This window comes from Mirounga angustirostris, unplaced genomic scaffold (genome assembly GCF_029215605.1).
Source record: "Mirounga angustirostris isolate CCGP_5_RB_7025 unplaced genomic scaffold, mMirAng1.0.hap1 SCAF_15, whole genome shotgun sequence".
NCBI lineage: Eukaryota > Metazoa > Chordata > Mammalia > Carnivora > Phocidae > Mirounga > Mirounga angustirostris.
Genome location: NW_026991723.1, coordinates 83,579,089 through 83,591,683, shown reverse-complemented (window position 1 = coordinate 83,591,683; position 12,595 = coordinate 83,579,089). Strand labels below are relative to the sequence as shown.

The following is a 12,595-nucleotide window of genomic DNA, read 5'->3' as shown; positions in this document are numbered from 1 at the left end:
AACATTTTTCAGTTATTTGGCATTAAGAAACACCTACTATTCCTAGTTCTACTGGATTATTTTCAACTTTAAAGTGAGTCTACAGATGTAGTAGGAAAACATCTTACCCAGGAATTCCTTCTATGGCTTTGATTTTGAAAGTAATGAATTTTCTTTCCCTTACATGCAGGAGGCTGTTTTCTTGATTGGGGGCAGTATTTTAGAACTTTCATATTTTTGTTCTAATCACCAAGAAGAATGAGTAGAAATCTTATTCCAAAAACAAATATTATTTCTTAATTTAAGGAAATGATTCTTACATATTTAATAACATTAAATTAGTATCAGTATTAAATTATATTTTGTAATATTAAAATCTGAGGTTCTACCTCACTTTTCAGATAATTATCCTGTATTTATTCAATCAACTTATTTAATATTTATGTTCCTATTTTAAATGATTTATTTTTAAAGATTTTATTTATTTATTTGTCAGAGAGAGAAAGAGAGCACAAGCAAGGGAAACAGCAGGCAGAGGAAGAAGCAGGTTCCCCACTGAGCAAGGAGCCAATGCGGGACTTGATCCCAGGGTCCCGGGATCATGACCTGAGCCCAAGGCAGATGCTTAACCGACTGAGCCACCCAGGTGTCCTGATTTATTTATTTATTTTAGAGAGAGCGTGGGGGGCAGGGAGTGGCGGAGGTAGAGGGAGAGAGAATCTTAAGCAGACTCTGCACTGAGTTCAGGGCCAGTGTGGGGCTCTCTATCTCACAACCCTGAGATCACGACCTGAGCCGAAACCAAGGGTCGGACGCTTAACTGACAGCATACACAGGAGCCCCTAATATTTATGTTTCTAAGACTTGAGACTCTTTGTGCAGTGTTGACAACTTTTATCTTCATGTTTGTTTTAATTAAAATTTAAAGAAAGAATGGCCTGTGCTATAAATCAGCCTGGAACCCTTCTATTTCTATTTATGTTTGGGAAGAGTCAGACAGTGAACCAGACTTCAAGACCTTAACTGTGTTTTCACAGAATTGACATTTCCATGAGTGGTTTCCATGTGCCAGGATGTTCAAGATGTTTTATGTATATGATCCTTGATCTTTAAAATGACTGGCAGGAAGGCTTTAATATTATATCTTATGCATAAAGAGTCTGAGACAAAGAAAGGAATTGACTTATTCAGGATCACATAGTAAATAAGTAGCAGAAACAGGATTCCAACCCATGTTCACTTGACACTAAGACCCATGATTCTTGCACCTAGCAGGCATAGAATGGGTTGAGAATGATATCAAAATTTAAGAACCTCATATCCTTGTTTATCTGTCCAATTTATTTTAATGGTATATTTGAAAGTTAAGACATGGTCATGAAGGAATCACTTGGATTTTTTTTTTTTTAACCACTAAAGACTTGGGGGGAGGCACCACTCATTGCATCTGGTCTTGACCAGATACTAAGTTCACAATAATTAAAGGCAATAAGGTATTGGATGTTTTACTGGTTCATTATTACTATTATATAATCTGAGTTACTTAAATGTTCCTTGAAAAAAAGCCTCAGTCCAATACTTGAAAAAAAGATTTTTATTTACAGTTTTTTTCTGTGCTTCAGTCATCTCAGCAAGGGAGAATGAGGTTTCTTTTTTTTTTTTATTTGACAGAGACACAGTGAAAGAGGGAACACAAGCAGGGGGAGTGGGAGAGGGAGAGGGAGAAGCAGACTCCCAGCTGGGCAGGGAGCCCGATGTGGGGCTCGATCCCAGAGCCCTGGGATCACGACCTGAGCTGAAGGCAGATGCTTAACGACTGAGCCACCCAGGCGCCCCGAGAATGAGGTTTCTTATCATTGCATTTCTTTTTCTTTTTTTTTTTTTAAGATTTTTTTAATTTATTTATCTGAGAGAGAGAATGGGAGACAGAGAGCATGAGAGGGGGAGGATCAGAGGGAGAAGCAGACTCCCTGCCAAGCAGGGAGCCCGATGCGGGACTCGATCCCGGGACTCCAGGATCATTACCTGAGCCGAAGGCAGTTGCTTAACCAGCTGAGCCACCCAGGCGCCCCCTTATCATTGCATTTCTAAAATAACCTTTTCCCGGACATCTGGGTGGCTCTGTCAGTTTAACATCTGCCTTTGGCTCTGGTCATGATCCCAGGGTCATGGGATCGAGTTCTGCATTGGGCTCCTTGTTTGGCAGAGAGCCTGCTTCTCGCTCTGTCCTCTTCCTGCTTCTCCCTCTGTCTGCCACTCCCCCTGCTTGTGGTTTCTCTCTCTCTGACAAATAAAATAAATAAAATCTTAAAAAGAAAATAAAATAACCTTTTCCATTTTCTTGAACAGGCATCTGATTCCCTATTTGGAAGCCATTTTTATTTTTTTTTATATATTCACCCAACAATGTATGCATCCCTTGGTAGAGTTTACTTTTTAGCTATAGAACACTGTCCTTCTCTAAAAAACCTAAGCTCAAATCCATAAATATAAGACTCTGAACACACAGGGACTTTGCTGGCTATTTGAGCCAAGTATGACATGAGATTGTTCTAGTATAAAAGCCAGGCTTCGTGGAGCAGTGTGGTCACATATTGGCTGGGGAAAGCTGTCTAGCATATAAATATTTCCATTTTATTCCAGCTGATTTACTGAATGGCCAGTGTTAGTATTTTAGGATACCTGTTTATGACAGCTTGCTTTGTGTGTTGAATAGTATTTGTCTATCTACAAGGAGTCACATTATAAAGATTTAGGGGGGGAAATATATTAATAAATAATAGCTACCCTTTTTAAAATTCCCCATGCCTGGCACCTTACTCTGGATGTTTTATATACTTTATTTTTTTTAAAGATTTTATTTATTTATTTGACAGAGAGACAGCGAGAGAGGGAACACAAGCATGGGGAGTGGGAGAGGGAGAAGCAGGCTTCCTGCTGAGTAGGAAGCCCGAGATGGGGCTCGATCCCAGAACCCTGGGATCATGACCTGAGCCGAAGGCAGCCACTTAACTGACTGAGCCACCCACATGCCCCTGCTTTATATACTTTATTGTGAGTCTTTCCATACCTCATGCAGGTTGTCTATTTCTCCATTTTGTAGATAAGGATACTAAATCTCAGAGAGGTGGATTAATTTGCCTAATATTCACTAGCTAGTAGGGTAGGTACTAGTAATCAAACCCAGGTCTGACTTATTTCAAGCCCCTTGTTCTTTGCTGTTCCATATTGTCCATGACAGTCATGTGAAGGAGACCATAGAATTATTTGCTTCATATGTTTAGGAAGAACTTTCTTTTTTCTTGATTTTTATTTTTTATTTTTTTATTTTTAAATAGGCTCCACGATGCCCATTGAGGGCCTTGAACTCACGATCCTGAGATCAAGACCTGAATTGATATAAAGGGTTAGGCCCTTAACTGACTGAGCCACTCAGGTGCCCATAGGAAGAACCTTTTGATACTAAGTACCATTCTGGAACATTTTAATTACTCTGGCAACTCTTACCTGTCTGCCACTACTGTCTTAATATTCTTCATAACCTCTTTATTGTGGACCAAGAAAAAAAGAAACCTTTGGTATCAAAATGCTTTTTTACACATATCTCAAATATCATGGTGCTAGCTGCCTTGTCATACTTGTCATATTTTTTACTTAGAGATTAATTTCTTTCATGTCCAGCTGGATGTGTAGTTGAAGATAGGTGTTCTGGATTGAGCGTAGTCTAGATTATTGCTGTCCAGTAGTACTTTTTTTTTTTTAAAGATTTTATTTATTGGAGAGAGACAGAGCCAGAGAGAGAGCATGAACGGAGCGGAGGGGAGGGACAGAGGCAGAAGCAGACTCCCTACTAAGCAGGGAGCCTGATGCAGGGCTCAGTCCCAGGACCCTGGGATCATGACCTGAGCCGACGCAGACGCTTAACCGTCTGACCCACCCAGGCGCCCCCAGTAGTACTTTCTGATAGAAATATCCCATATCTGTGCTGTCCAGTATGATAGCCGCTCGTTACATGGGGCTAGTGAGTGTTTGAAGTGTAGCTAGCATGACTGGAGAAATGAAATTATTATTTTATTTAATTTTGTTTAATTTAAATTCAGATAAAAATAGCCCAGGTAGCTGGTGGCTACTGTACTGCACAGCAGCACAGCTTCAGGTCGTAACTAATGCTTGTGTTTGGTGGGTAATGACAGAATTTGAAGAGATCCAGTAATTGGTAGTTTAAAAGTTGCTGATTTGTTTTCCAGCAGCATTAAATTTAGCGGGCATTCGTCTTAAGGCCATGGGACCAGAGTAGAACAGTTCATGTTTCCAAGACACTTTTTGATCATTCATGATCTCATTTGATGAATATTTCAGGTATGATATCATTTAGGACTTATGTCTGCGAATGGATCACAGAAGAAGAAAGGCTCAAGAACAAAACCATTTATAACTTCCTTGTGTAGGGTCTCCTTCTGTTGAAATGGACACCATTCTGGCCTGTTGGTGCTCAGGTTGCAACATGAGGGCCTGGATGGGAACCTGTTCTCATTGATTGAGATTGGAGAAATACGTTTCTCCCTTCACCTAGAATGTCCATTATTTTATTTTTTAGGTCTAAAGAGAGGGAAGTAGAGGCAATTTCTAAATTTAGCCATAGAGCTACAATAATTTGATAACCAACAAAAGAAAATGTAGTTTTCCTTTCTAATATGCCAAAATAAATCCTTAGGGCTTTGATTTTAGTTGTTTTGGAAAATACAACTCAGAACTCAGAAATATTCTATGTAAGATTAGTTTTTAAATTGATACATATCTTCTGGAGAAACTTTTGATTGAATTAAGTAGTAGATTTTATATGATATTTTGAAGAAAAATTTGTTTCCCTGGAGTCTTGGTATATTTGGTTTCATTTTGATTGGTCTTATGAAATAATTTGTAAAAGATACTAATTTTATTATGTGTCACTTGTGTCACTAAGCATATTTTTTCTCTGACATTTTATTTGCAAAATATTCTTCTCCTTTCTATCAAAGCTTACAACTAATCAACTCTGGGTGCTTTTGATTTTTCTGACTGTGCCAGGGCATTGAATGAAGTTCCCTATAGTGAGAAAAGAGAGCACATGAGACTGTGACTTTATGTACTCCAACAATAGAGCTTTTATGACATTGGAGGTGGTTAAAAAAGCTAGAAGTAGCTCTTAAACATGGCATCGATGTGTTGCCTTTTTTTTTTTTTTTGTATTCTCAGAGCTGCCAGGAGTGTATCAGGCCTGTAATTTCCTGTTCTCTGAATCCCCCATCTTTCTGCAGCTCCAAGCTTTGTGTCCCACAGCCTGTGACTCTGTGCTAACAAATCGCTATTGTCCAGTGGGGCGAATGGTGGCTGGAACTAAAGAATTGCTGTCTGGTTTCTATTCAAATCCAGGTAGTGAGATATATGAATGGACTTTTCGAATCGTCATGTGAATAATGTCTGCTCGGCATGAAGGCTCAGAGCCACACTAGGAAAGATTAACTCCTAGGCTGACCACTAACATCCTTTGTGGTAGGAGGTAGAAACATTCCCAAGTATCATTTCATTCACACTTAATTTTCCATTTTATCCTCCAAAAGTAGGGTTAACCATTCAATTATTTGGCTACTTTTCTCCCAAGTTTTAGTGTTTCTGTTGATAATATGGAAGTTTGGGAAAATGCTAAGTTGTTTTTCACTTAGAAACACTGTATTATTTTCTGTCAAAAGTTTTCTACCTTACGTTTATTATGGCATAAAGTTCTCTTTATAGTATACATACAAAAATGAGAAAGAAAGAGCTGCTTTTTCCAAGAAACCAACCCTTGAAACTGCTTTTTAACCAGTGAAGGGAAAAATCCTTTTTGTGTGTGTGTGTGTGCATTCTACTTATTTACATTTTCCCTCCAAAGTCCAAATTTATACAAAGAAAATAGAAACAACTTCAAATGCAGTATACTAACCAAACAAACAAGCCTTATTCAAATTAAGAACCAACTTAAGCATTTGTAAGTATAGCAGAATCAGGATTTTTTTTAAATCAGATTTGGAAGCCAGACTGAAGTCATAATTCTCATTTATCCTTGGGAAATTATTATTTTATCTTTGTCTTGTATACCTGAGAAAATGTCCACAGGCTAGAAGGGCCATGCTTTTTTACACTCCTTCCATATCACAGGTACTATGGAACGGAGAGCCTTTTATGTTTCTTTTTGTCTTAAACTCAGACAGCTTTGTAAGCAGTAGTGTGTAGATTACAAGAGTTAGACAAAAGCAGGCGCGACTGAGAAGAGTTGCGGGGGCGAGGGGGGGGAGCTTGGGGCACTTCCTGTCACTCAACACATTCCAGATCACTAAAAAATTTCCACACCCTCTGCATTCCCTCTTGCCCACCCCAGATCCCAGTATTTTCCGATTCCATATGTTGTGGTATTCATCACACTCCTCTCTATCACTGGGCTCTGGCTAGACTGCTTCAGAGGAGATGCATTCCTTTAGATTGCACAAAGCATAGCTGGGAAAATGGCTGGCAGTTTCAGAATCTAGTCACGATCGCACGCATGAGCACCTCCCACATCCATGCCCCTTCCCCCGCCCCTCCCGCCCCTGCAGCTGGCTGACCTGTCTCACCCACTGCTGGCCTATCGAACGGCCAGGACTGTCTGGTTTGGGCTCATGCCTTTGTCCATGTCTGGCTTAGTTCCTCTCTGTCTACGCTTGCCACTACCCCCACCGCCCCAGGCAGCACAAGTGTTCGGCCACACAAAACTACAGATAGAAAAGGTGGTAAAGACTTCAAACTTTTTTCTCCAGCAGTTTATTCTTTTGTGAATTTCTCCCTTTTTTATCTACTCTGTTTTAAGAAAACAAATACAAAATTAATTATCTAAAGGCAAAGAATGCAAAACAACCTTTGTGTTCCTTATAATAACTGACTTCATAACTCTCTCCAGCTGCGTTATGGGGTGTGTATAAAAAGCTTCTGTTCTGAGAACAAAGGAGCACGTGCAGAAATGAGACTAAAAAAATCCACTGACAGTATTTCACTACACAAATTACTTAAAAGATTTTAGTTAAGCTTCTCAACAGATTCAATGTTAAAATGGTTTTTAGTTTAAAAAAAAAAATTGAAAGTGCTTACCCAGTAAAAGAACCGAAGTAGTCCTGAACTGTTACGTAAGACTTTTTACAGTTGGATCTTTGTCAAAAGGGGGTGGGGGTGATGGGAGAAAGCAGCAACAACAATCAAAAAAGTTCGAGCTGCTGTGGCTAGAGGACAACTTCTGTGTTTCCAGATAGGATTCTTGCTGTAGAAATGGAACTTCCAGCCAGCACAGCATCCTGTCCCGGTAGAGAAATGAGTTTGTCAGTAAAAAAAAAATTAGATACTGGAACCCAGGCTAGACGAGGTATTGAACCGCGCCAGATTTCCTTGCAGCCCTGTCTGCTCAGCTCGCATTGAACTATATATGACCCAGATGATGGACAGAAGCACATTCAGTCATGTGCACTCTGGAAGAAAGCGGATTTGCTGGTCCCTGGCAGTGCAGGGGTTTGTCTTCTGATTGGGCTGTGCCCTGATCAGTGAAATGTGAAGCCCTCACCATTCAGAGGCCATAATTCAGGACTGGCAGTTTGAGTGTCTGGCTGCCTCTAGTCACTGAGAGAGACTTTGAAGGTGTTGCTTTTGTTTGGTGGCATTACCCACCCAGAGGTTCCTTACACCTATGTATTAGTGTCAGGAGCAGTGCTAGTCTTTCTGAAATGCGAGAAGGCAGCTGACTTTGCCTGAATCCTGTCATCTTATTGTTGATGAACTTGGCCCAAACTTAAACCAATTATTTGATGTGAGAATTGTTGTGATCCTAACCAAGGTTTATGTCCACACCACACCCTGGCCTTTATTTTAGGGTTTGATAAGGTAAAAATAAAGGTGTATTTGACTTCCTAGATGATACAAATTGCTCTTAATGAAAATTAGATGGATGGATAGAAGAGAAGTTAAGTTTTGAATTCTGGAGTCTTTGAACATACTAGGAAGAAACCTTATCTCTTATTATCCCCTTTGTGAAGCTGTCACTCTTATCCCAGTCCTTAGTCACATAGGGGACTGCTGGGGGGAAGCTTCCAAAGTATAGACCCCACTGAGCTGTGACATAGCCTTTAATCATGCAAGACAGCCAGAGTCTACTCTCTCCAGTCTGTCTGAACTAGGGTCCTTGGGATTTATTTCCCATCTTTCTGGGCCACTAGGAAACCGGGTCATTGAATAGTACTGTCAGTTGTGACATTTTTGTTTAGTATATAAAAGTTGTTTGGTTTAATGCACATTAGCATGATTTTTTTTTAAATTTCAGGCTGTAAAGTTGTGTTATGGGACCTTGGTACTGATATATGAAATCCACTCCACATGGGCCAGTCATTTTTTCCTGGGGACTTATCTCTTTAGGAATTAGCTTATATAATCCTTAACTGGCTTTTAGACATACAATACTTTATTTTTTGTTTCTTACACTTGTAGAAATAAACCTATAGTCACTGTATAGAAACTGTCTATTTTGCTGTAAATTCTGGGTTTGGATGTTTGTGCATTTGTGGTTTCTTAGGTGTTGACTACATTATACAGGCTCCTGTGTTTGAGGACTGCCCTAAAATTCTGCTCATGTTTTAACCTGGGAAAAGCTGGCTTGATATGCTACCAGATATACAAATGACCAAAGTCAGAGAACGGGATGCATGCCCTCTCTCTTGCTATAAGTCATAGGACAATTATTCTTTTTTAAACTGTGGTAAAATATACATAACATTTGCCGTTTTTACCATTTTTAACTTTACAGTTCTGTAGTATTAAGTACATTCACATTGTTGTACAACCATCACTGCCATCTGTCACCAGAACTTTTTCATCTTTTTCCCCACTTGAAACTCTGTATATAACACTAACTTCCTATTCTTCCCTTCCCTCCAGCTCCTAGCAACCACATTTCTACTTTCTGTCTCTGAATTTGACTACTCAAAATATCTCATATAAGCAGTGCTTGTCTTTTTATGACTGCGTTACTTCCCTTTGCATAATGTCCACTGTACTCCTCCATGCTATACCATGTGTCACAATTTCCTTCCTTTTAAAGGCTGAATAATATTCCATTGTATATATACTACATTTTATTTATCCTTTCATCTGTCCATGAACACTAGTTGCTTCTACCTTTTGGCTGTTAAGACAATCATTCTTGACCATTCCTCTGACAGTCTTATGAGGGCTTCTTTACAGAGCTGCTCTGACCCATCTCGGAAGCTATTCCATTTTATAAGTTGGAAGGGTTTTGATATACCTATCAACTCTAGAGACTAACCAGGACCTAATATCAGGTTTGCTAGAAAAGGGCAGATTTGTTTCAGCCTTCCTGGATGAGATAATACATACTACACTCCTAGTAATTCTTTTATACTTTTTGTTTATGGGTTTATCTTTCCTGTTACACTTTCAGCTCTTCATGGGCAGGGACTGTAGCCGGTTCCTCTTGAATTGTGTCTGTGCCCCTGTGTAGACTCAGGACCTATAATAAAGTAGACATTAATATTAGTTGGAAGAAAGAGAAATGAATGAATAATAATAATTTTTACTGGGTTTTATTATGTACCAGACACTGTGACAGGTATTTTATATACATAAGCTTATCTAATTTTCAAAATAACCCTATGGTATAAGTACTATTACCTTCATTTAACAGATAAAGGCACTTGCCTAAGGCCTCACAGCATGTAGAAGATTTAATGGGGATTTGACCTCTCTTTCAGCTCCAGATCCATTATACTAGAGGCAAATTTCATAGTCTTCATAGGTGATGATCAGTGGGTTTTAGCCTAAGCATTGATTCCAAGTCAAATATTCTTTCAGTGGACATCAGGAGCTATAGCCCTATGATAGATATAGTTCATGAGTAGATACTCAGAGGAAAGCTTGACCCATTAGTAACTTGGACCTTTTGTAGATTTTTAGCTGAACAACTGCTTGTTGAACTCAATTCACAGATATTCCTGTGTATGAAAATTCTTTCTCATATTATTTTGAAAGTGCAGTTAAAGGGCATATACTGGAATGAATGCACTGATGTTCTTCATTTTTCATTTGGCAGATACATACCCACAAACATGTATATAGGTATACATATACCATATGTTTATGGTATATATGTGTGTATGTATATAAGTGAGTGAGTAAAATCTAGGTGCTAAGGAGAGATCAAGAACAAAAGATTTTTTTTTTTTTTTTAAGATTTTATTTATTTATTTGACAGAGAGAGACACAGCGAGAGAGGGAACACAAGCAGGGGGAGTGGGAGAGGGAGAAGCAGGCTTCCTGCGGAGCATGGAGCCTGATGCAGGGCTCCATCCCAGGACCCTGGGATCATGACCTGAGCCGAAGACAGACGCTTAACGACTGAACCACCCAGGGGCCCCAGATTCTTTTTTTTTTTTTTTTTTTAAGATTTTATTTATTTATTTGAGGGAGAGAAAGCGAGAGACAGAGCCTGAGTGGAGGGGGATGGGCAGTTTAGAAGCAGGTTCCCAGCTGAGCAGGGAGCCCTGATGGGGAGCCCATCCCATGACCTGAGCTGAAGGCAGCTGCTTAACTGACTGAGTGACCCAGGCGCCCCCAGAAAAGATTCTTATGGAACTTATAGTCTAGTGAGAAAACAGAAAATAAGTTAACAAGGTAAAATGAAGTAAAACAGAAAAGCATGCCGTGAAGAAAATAAAATAAAGAATCTGAAACTGACCAGCAAAAAGGAACTTTCTCAGTATTTTTAAATAAGGTTGTATTCAGATATTCTTTCTGATTCTAATAAGATTAATTGCTAATATTTGGCCCACATTATTTTTCAAATTCTCAAATACTGTGAAACATACAGAAGATAACATTATACACACTTGATAGTCTCATTTTATAAAGGCCAATGGCTTTCAGTTTTTTTGACCATTTTCCACTCTAAGAAAGATTTTATATTGCAATTCATTTATACACCTATTTGTGTGTATGTATCTACATATGAATATATATATACCTGAAACCATAGTTTCATGAAATAGTACTTATTACATGTAGTGTCATTTTTACTTTAAATGTTATCTGCAAGCCACTAAGTTGGTTTTACAACCCACTGGAGGGGCAACCTGAACTTTGAAAAATGGCTCTGAGAAGTTACGACTTGTCCAGTGTCACATAGCAAGGAAGTGGCAGAGCTAGGACTTGAATCAAAGCTTGATTCTAAAGCCCTTGTTTTTTCTACCACATTATATAGCTTCCCTAGTGATACTAACCTTTAATGAAACTGAATGATAATAAACCACAAATGACCTTTAATAACAATTATATAAAATGTAAATTTCCCAAAGCAGAGGCTACAGAAAGGAGCAAAAATAGTATTCCTCTGATCGTTGCCTCTGCATTTTTCAAAGAGCTGTTGGCCACTTGGAGTTGTCTGTCCATATCTTGAACAGAATGCAGTTGATAGTACTCATTAGTTATGCTGGGAACCTACAGATTTCCAAAGCATTTGTACCTCATTACTCGGCCTAGCCCTGAGTTCATTGTGATTCTTAAAATAATAGCAGTGTAAGACTTAGCTTCTGAGTGTGAGAGTGTGGTCTTCAAAAGTGAGGTGTTGCTGTGCGACTTGGAGTCAGGACTCATATATGGGAAAAGATACCTAGAGTCTGAGTTCAGCCCTGCCCTCTCTGACCTGGCTGTGGTACTGGTTAATTTTGTGCAAAGGAAAAATCATGCCCTCCTTTCTCCCTGGAACACAAGGCTATATCAAAGGGAGAAGGAAAGGGAATTAATACCTTTTGTCTACTGTGAGCCATGCATTGTACTCTGGGCACTTCTGACAGGGGTTTTTAATTCTCAAAACAGTTCTGTGAGGGGAATGGTATTTCCCTATTTTGCAGAAACGAAATGTTGAAAGAGAGGAGAAGTAATTTTTTTTTAAAGATTTTACTTATCTACTTGAGAGAGAGTGAGAGCTAGAGAGAGAGAGAGCACACACACACACACAGAGGAAGAGAGAGAAGCAGATTCCCCGCTGAGCAGGGAGCCCGACCTGGGGCTCTATCCCAGGACTCTGGTATCATGACCTGAGCCAAAGGCAGACGCTTAACTGACTGAAGTACCCAGGCGCCCCGAGAAGAAATGATTCTTAAGAATCACAGTCAGGCAGTGGCTGAGGCTGGTACAGGAACTCCCCTATACCTTAACTTTCCAAATCATACCCTTCACCTTAGAGCTAAATGAGAGCTCCAAGCTAATGAGACTGTGTAGATGGGATATTTGTAGGCCTTGGAAATGAAGAGTTATGTCATAAGATGGAAGCCTGTGAAAACCTAATTGTGTGGAAATAGAGCTGCTTTCTTACTGCTGTGCAATGTAGGGTTTGCCTTGCTAGTTTTTAGTCTTCATGCAGGGGCTTTCCAATGAAAAATAATTAAAATCTGCTAGTTTCATTAACCAGCTGGATTGTTTTTTGTTTTTTTCTCCTTTTTCTGCCATGACTTGGACATAGTTTTTTTTTTTTTTCCCTTTTGGGGCAAATTAGGTTGGCTCTCCAAAGCTT

General features: G+C 39.3%; 1 protein-coding gene and 1 long non-coding RNA gene across 3 annotated transcripts in view; one reads left to right on the top strand and one right to left on the bottom strand.

Moving 5' to 3' along the window:
- Positions 1 to 7,409, bottom strand: part of LOC123849993 (uncharacterized) — a 47,101-nt gene extending 39,692 nt beyond the window's left edge. The window contains exon 1 of the long non-coding RNA XR_006792212.3: positions 7,120 to 7,409. This is a non-coding gene — a long non-coding RNA (uncharacterized LOC123849993). The remainder of the gene's footprint in view (positions 1 to 7,119) is intronic.
- Positions 1 to 12,595, top strand: part of NR6A1 (nuclear receptor subfamily 6 group A member 1) — a 229,301-nt gene that overhangs the window by 100,450 nt on the left and 116,256 nt on the right. The window lies entirely within an intron of this gene.